Consider the following 8034-nt stretch of genomic DNA (forward strand, 5'->3'; position numbering starts at 1 on the left):
TTAAGTTTGTTTTTGCTTAGTTTAACTGGTAGGCTACACACAAGTGCACTAGCCGAATTAAAGCATTTACTGTGTTTCTGTACCTAATTTCTGCTACTTTGTAAAAAAAAATAAATAAATAAAATATCCTCGTTTTCCCACCTTTACTGAACTAGAACAGTCCAGTCTTCAGGTATTGCTGATCTCTGGGCTGTGCCATAGTTCCCGTGTTGCCCATATCCTTATTTGGATAGGAGGAAGCTTCTTTGTTCACCAGTGAGAGTGGGGAGCTCGGAGGAGCCTATCTGTCCCTTGAGGAGTGGTTCCAGCCAAGTGACTTGCCGCTTATTGGCCGTTTTGGGCCATTTCCTATCTCTTTCTAACCCCATGCTTTAAAGCCAGCTTTAGCGCGCTTTTGCGCTTGTAATTTAAAGTTTGTCCTGTTTGTTGCATTTACCTGTTGATGCTACACACTCAAGTGCGCTAGCCTGCGTTACATATTTATTGCATTTTCCTGTTTGTTGCAAAAAAAAAAAAAAAAAAAAAAAAAAAATATCCTGGTTTCCCTGTCTTTCCTGACCTAGAGTAGTCCAAACACAGGCTTTGCTGTATTCTGGACTTTTGGAAAGTTCCTGTGTTGCCCATTTCCTTTCTTGGATAAAGAGAGGCTTCTTTGTTCACCAGTGGCAGTGGGGAGCTTAGATCAGCCTATCTATCCCTGGAGGAGTGTTCCCAGCACAAGAATCTGATAGTCTATTGGCCATTTTGGGCCAATTTCAAGCTCCCCTGTATAAAACACGCTTTGTCACAGTTTGCGAGATTTTGCACACAGCGCAGCTCCGCTTAATTGGATTTAAACAATTCTCGGCTCCACAAAGACTGCTCTTCATTTTTTCCCTTAGAACTGATCTAGTTCTCATAATAAACACCATATTCCTACTCTAAAGCCTGGCACTTGCTCACTAAAACAATTATATAAGTCAGCACTAAAAAATTAAAAGCACTACACCCTCACAAACTCCCCTTGAGTACCTTGTTCCCCACTGGCCCTATCTTTCAATTATAAAGGAATTCCCAACACTATTCTAGCATGTCAAAAGGTCAGCTGTCAATCTCCTCTCCGGTCCCAGCTGGTGAATCTGGGACTCTTGAGGCAATGTTACAACTGCCTCATGTACACAGACAACCCTCTCCTCCTACCAACAAATTCCAACACATGTGAAAGATGCAACCATATAGCCAAACTGGAGGCTAAGCTCTCTCAACTCAGTACTGGCGTAACCAGTCAGGAGGAGAAGGAAACCACACTCACCACAATTCCAGTCTCACATAGACCTACCACGACAGCAACCCAAACACAAACACACAAAAACATACCCAGAGGCTCTAAATAAAAATCTCCCTAAGCAGCAGACACGACAGCAACCCAAACACACAAAAACATACTCAGAGGCTCTAAATAAAAATCTCCCTAAGCAGCAGACACCTCCAAAGCGGACACCCAAGCAACCGCTACCCCAAAACAAAACACGTGCAACACATAGCTCACAAAGCCAGTGTGCCGAACACTCACAGCCCTTAAAGCTAAACAACACACCTGATACACTTGTAATAGGAGACTATCGTCAGGCACACTGACGTCCCACTCACCAGGCTGAACAAGGAGAAGGTCACGGTGAGCTGCCTGTTGGGTGCTAGGATCCGCCACATAACACAAGCACTCAGGTCACTCCAAGGCAAGTACAAATATGACTCAGTCATTGTCCATGCTGGTGTGGATGACTACCTAGACTACATGAAGAGACACATAAGAGGAGCTCTCTGAGCATGTAGCCCAGGCCGGTATGACCCTGACCTTGAGTAGCATCTTACCATCACCAAGAATGATGCCACAATATGAAGACAAGATTATCAATTTCAACAATTGGCTTACGTATTGGTGTCATTCAAAGGGGATCCAATGCCTGTCACCCTGGGATGACATGCTTGACAAGCCACGATGCTTCGCTAAGGACGGCTCGCACCTATCACCCCTGGGCTTTCGGATATTGGCAAAGGCTCTTGCCACCCCCATAGTGCCTTTTTTAGGCAAGTCTCAAAAGACAAACCCACCTCCATAGGTATCACAAGGGATAAGAAACTAAGAGTAACGCTACTCAATGCCAGAAGTCTAAACCTCAAGATGCATGCACTCAAAACTCTCCTTAGCATAGAGAACATCGATATCTGTGCAGTAACAGAAACCTGGTTCAAGGCTCCCGAGAGCACCCCAGCACTACCAGGTTATACCTCATGCCATGCTTTTCGGCCCCAAAACTTAGACCGAACCACAAAAGGAGGGGGGAGTATCAATATTCGTCAAAGATACCCACACCTCCAGGTTGGTGGAACAGCACGAAGCATCAGAGACTATCCATGTGCAACTAACAGCGGGTAAAACTGCCTTCCAGTTTATAGCCTGCTACAGACCACCCTCCCAAACCCAGGAACCCCACTAGGCCTTCCTGAGAACACTGGAAAATATGAAGGTCTCTCCAAACACCATTATACTGGGCGACTTCAACTACCCATAGACTGGGAGCATTACTCTAGCTCCAAAACCCCAGCCCAAAAGTTCCTAGAATTTATAAACTCAAATGCTATGGAACAACTTGTTACCACTCCCACAAGAGGGGAAAACATACTGGACATGATCATCACCAACATGGGGGCTCTATGCTCCAGACCAGAAGTGTATCCCCCACTGGTAAGATCAGACCATAAACTAATCTCACTGGATATTCACATCCCGACCCCACCCAATACCCAGAAAACCACAGTGAAAAACTTCTCTAAAACAAATTTCACACTCCTCAAAACCGAGGTGGAATCCTTCAAAGCCCCCGGGCCTGTGGAAAATATGACCCAGACTGCAGAATCCTTTATAAACGCATTCTATGAACACTTTCAGGAATGCATGGATCATGCAATCCCAAATAAAACCAAAACCCAATCCTCCAAAGGCAGGCGTTCCTGTCTGGTGGACCCCAGCCATAAACAAACTATACAATAGAAGGAGGAAGCTACTACATGAGAGAGCAAAATCCCAAAAAGGGAAGGCATCCCTGATCAGTATTAGCAAAAAACTATGGGCACTCATAAAATAGTCTAAGGCCAGCTTCGAGAGAAAAATTGCACAGGACACTAAGGATAATCACAAGACTTTCTTTAGTTATGTTAGGAACCTGGGTGGGAATTCCCAGATATGCTCAGAATTAGTCCAAAATGACAAAAAATACACCGAACCCAGACACTGCCAACATCCTAGCTGACAGGTTCAGCGCAAACTCCCCCCCCCCACCAAAAGGGCAAATATCTATCCCAGCAGAGTGCTGCCCCCCCGACATCTCAGATGCTCAGGTAAGAGCCGCCCTCTCCAAAGCAAAAAACACAGCATCAATGGGACCAGACAGTGTCCCGGGCTGCGTTCTACATGAACTCCAAGAAGAGCTAAACCCAAACATAAAACTACTGTTCAATCTCAGCCTTACTACAGGATATGTACCCAAAGAGTAGCGTACACCAACAGTGGTCCCTCTCCACAAAGGTGGTGCCTCAACAGATCCTGGAAACTATCGCTCCATAAGCCTGACTAGCTTGGTCTGCAAAGCTATGGAAAGGATCATCATGGACCTCATAAATAAAGATATTGGGGACCTACAGACACTGGATCCTACCCAGTTCGGCTTTGTTAAGGGCAGATCCTGCCTCTTAAACCTGGTCGATTTCTTTGAAACAGTCACCAAGGCCATTGACGAGGGGAAGGTGGTCCACACAGCCTACCTGGACCTCGCAAAAGCCTTCTATACAATACCCCACTCTGGCATTATAGATAAGATCACCAGCTTAAATATAAACCCCCATGTCACTAGATGGGTTGCAAACTGGCTCAAGGACAGAACCCACATGGTTAGAATTGCTGGAGCCATGTCAGACACCGAACCAGTCACAAGTGGCGTCACACAAGGCTCAATACTGGGACCTCTCGTTCGGTATATATTTTTTGAAGGTACAGGCCAAAATGGAAGGACTGTGGCTGGCCAAGTTGGCAGATGACTGCAAACTAGGCGCCATAATCGACTTTCCAGCCGACACAAGCATCCTACAAAAGGGCCTCATAGAAACAGACAACTGGTGCCAGAGCCATGGCCTTAAGCTAAATGCCAAAAAGTGTACAGTCATCCCCTTTGGCAAAAACAAAGAACCCACAAATTACCACATAGGTGGTAATCCATTAAGTACAGAAGTAGTAATTAGGGACCTGGGGACCAAGTTGATAGCAATCTCTCATTTGAAAACCACGTGGCCAAAGTGGCTAGAAAAACATTTTATATAGCCCACCTTATCATGAACGGATTCACATCTAGATCAGGGGAGGCTAGAAAAACATTTTATATAGCCCACCTTATCATGAACGGATTCACATCTAGATCAGGGGAGGTCATCATGCCTCTTTATTCATCCCTCATCAGGCCGATAATTGAGTACAATGCCCCTTTTGGGATGTACCTTACCAGACACCTGCAGCAACTGGAAAGACCCCAAAAGTACCTCACCAAGAGGATCAAAGGGCTCAAACAGATGCCATACGCTGCCCGGTTAAAGAAACTCCAGCTCTACTCAGTGGCATACAGCCTGCTCAGAGGCGATCTGTGCCTTCCGTATAAAGCCATGTCCAATCCGGAATTAATGGACATGCTACACCTCAGAAAATCCAAATCCCATCGAGCTACGCACTCGAAAGGCTTGAACCTCAGCACTGAAATAAATAGGACATGCTGGAGGGACAGATTCATAACCCAGAGGCTCCCTTCACTCTGGAATAAAATCCCAGTCCAGGTCAGGCAAAGTCCCTCATCGATTCTCTTCAAGAGGAATCTTGATGAGTGGATGGGAGATCGTAGGTTTACCCCGGGTATCACTTCTGTGTCACTGTTAGACAGAGGCACAGTATACTAACATGGAAAAATGGCACAGCAAAATTCATTTAAAATGGGTGGCGAAGCCAAACACACTCTGGCTAGGCTTATAAATGCCCTAAAGCAGATAGCCTAGTATGAACATATGAAGAAGGGCCTCTCTGAGACAGATGCCTGGTGTCAGATCCACGGCCTCAAGCTCAATGCCAAAAAGTGCAGTGTCATCTCCTTTGGTAAAAACTCTGTACCCATGAACTACCACATAGGCAGCAATCTAACACCGAATGCGTGATAAGAGACCTTGGGACCCGGGTGGACAGTATTCTCTCCTTTGATAGTCACATCGCCACAGTAGTCAGGAAGTCCTTCTACGTGGCACACCTCATCATAAAAGGGTTCTCATCCAGGAAAAAAAAAAAAAAAAAAAAAAAAGGTCATCGTTACCCTCTACTCATCACTCATTAAACCCATTATAGAGTACAACACCCCTTTTGGAATGTACCTCACAAAGACATCTGCAGCAGCTGGAAAGGCCACAGAAGTACCTCACGAAAGAGGATTACTGGACTCAAACAAATGCTCTACACTGACCACCTCAAAAAACTCCAGCTTTACTCCATAGCATATCACCCAGAGCTGTTGGACATGCTACACCTAAAGAAATCCCAATCCCTCCGAGCTACACGCTCTAGGGACCTAAACCTTGTCACCACAATAAACAGGACATGCTGAAGGGATAGATTCCTATCCCAGAGACTTCCCATACTCTGGAACAGGCTACCCATCTATGTCAAGCAAAGTTCTTCATTAGCACTCAAGAAAAAATCTTGAGGAGTGGATGGGAAATAGGAAATACACCCCGGGGATCACTTCTGTGTCTCTGCTCGACAGTGGCACAAGAAAATAAATTTCTTGGGTGGCGTAAGCCAGGGAACCTTGTTGGCTAGGCTTGCATAGGCCCTTGGGCCGATAGCCTAGTATCTATCTATGAACCTATTTCCAACTTCATAAACATCACTCTGACACACCTCCAAAACACTCAACATACTGTTCCTTCAGGATAACTCCTACGCCATTTCTCCTCCCATCCACACCATGATAAAACAATTTGGACCACTCCGATACACCTAGCATTGCTCCCCTTCCATCTGGTCTCTTGCACACACAATATACCAACCTTCCTTCTGTCCATCATATCAGCTAGCTCTCTCTCTCTATACCAATCATACTGCCAAGATTCAAAGTTCTGATCCTCACTACCACAGTCCTAGTGTTTACCTGCCTTCTCCCCTCTTTTCTCCTCCTTCAGCCAACAGTAGCCCAATTTCTGCCAGCACCCTGCTGGACAACAGTACTGGTGACGGTCGTTAACACAGACACTGCTATAGTAATGAAAATAGTTTGCCATTATTTATCACTGTCTCCACCCTCTCATCGAGTGTAAGGGCAAACTATGGAAATCATTGACATTAGCAAGTATACAGGGTGAACATAGTTCTCTCGGTCACAATAAAATACGGACTACATAAAAATACTAAATTTAAAAACAGTTACAACACAGCTCTCTTGGCTTAATATTCGGAAATCTATAACTAAAACATACATCGGACTACCAACACAAAGAAGACTAATCAACTGTCTGGTATAAAAAGGTATCCTGAATTTCTCCCAAAGTAGTTAACGTTCCCATGACAACCACTTCTACAGCATGGTTTGGTGCACTGTCATCATCTTAAGCGCACAACAGCAATCACATTAACACCCAAGCATACACACAGTGCTCCACGTGTATGTATTTCATGACAGATCAACTTATAAAAAAAGTGCAAGATGGCCAATGGCATAAGCTCAAATAAGACAAGCTACTTTTTGTACTATAGTACTTAGAATTACATTACAATTTAAAATAGTTTAAACAAATACAGTGGAAAAAAAGATAAAAAAAGAAAACATTTTACATGTAAATACATCCAAAAGAAAAACTACCCACTCAATCTGGGATCACATACATATACGCAATGATTACACGACGAAAAAGCAGTTCCATTGCTGCATCAGGAAGAAGTGCAAAACTTGTAACACAACTCCCCCAACAATCTCCTACTAAATATCTTCCCAAAAGTGCTCACAAATCCGAGAAGTATACACACAGTCAGATTCACATACAGACCAAACACGTGCTGTTACATAAAAAAAAAAAAAAAAAAACGAATGGCTTTTATAATTTCACTAACATGAACATAACAGTGATCATCAACTTATTTTATTGTTAAAAGACTGCCTGTCTCCATAACTACGAAACATTTACAGCCACAGTCACCAGATACACTGATTTCATTCAGAAAGCGTAGATCCCGACATGGGAAACACAAAGATCACTACGTCGCTATTTCAAATAAAAAAAAAAGTTTCTTACCTTTAATAAACCCCCAAGGTATTATTCAAGACATCGAAGATCACATACTCCAATATAAAGTACAGAATCGCTTACTTTTAGTTACAAAACATATTAAAAACGCTATTGCAGCTATCTCGTGACACTGCAACGGTTTTATTCAGGCAAAATGGACAACTCAAGGTCTTTCAAATACACAGGCAGCAGATGTATCGCATCAGCAACAGTCTGATTGGCTGGCATTGAATTGCTTGCCCTAGCTCTCCTAAACGAAAACAAAACGAGCAGCTGATGAAAAGGACCTACGACGCGCGTTTTTCGTTAGCATTTTCCAAGTCTGAGGGGAAAAAAATGGACCATTAGGGCATAGTTGTAATTAACAGGAAAGGGAGCTATATTAAAGATGCAACTGCTACGTCCCTTGGTTTACTTTAGTCAAATTACAATAAGTATCATGTACCTCTGTTTATAGTGGAGTTCTCACGTGTCTTCACATGTATTACTCGTAAATGACTTACTCGCGCGTGTATGGTTGCCATATTTTCAAATGCCCAAAGTGGGATATTTTTGTAGAAATGCGTGCGAGACAAAGTGTACCCGCGGTGAACAAAAGAAGTTCACTTTTTTGCCAAAATAAAAGCTTATGTTTGTAGCATTTGACAATATTTAGATGTCCCAGATACAAAAATGACTTTTTAAATT

The 8034-nt window shown here is 43.6% G+C and overlaps 1 protein-coding gene across 3 annotated transcripts in view; it reads right to left on the reverse strand.

The window, feature by feature from the left end:
* Nucleotides 1-8034, reverse strand: part of USPL1 (ubiquitin specific peptidase like 1) — a 1186769-nt gene that overhangs the window by 1045866 nt on the left and 132869 nt on the right. For 2 of the 3 annotated variants that reach the window (XM_044073247.1, XM_044073245.1), the window contains exon 1: nucleotides 7354-7504. The exons of the other annotated variant lie outside the window; for it this stretch is intronic. The gene's annotated coding sequence lies outside the window, so the exon portion shown is untranslated. Of the gene's footprint in view, nucleotides 1-7353; nucleotides 7505-8034 lie in introns of those variants that run through there. 3 annotated transcript variants of the gene reach the window in all.

This window comes from Protopterus annectens, chromosome 5.part1 (genome assembly GCF_019279795.1).
Source record: "Protopterus annectens isolate FY-2018-M chromosome 5.part1, PAN1.0, whole genome shotgun sequence".
Lineage (NCBI taxonomy): Eukaryota > Metazoa > Chordata > Ceratodontiformes > Protopteridae > Protopterus > Protopterus annectens.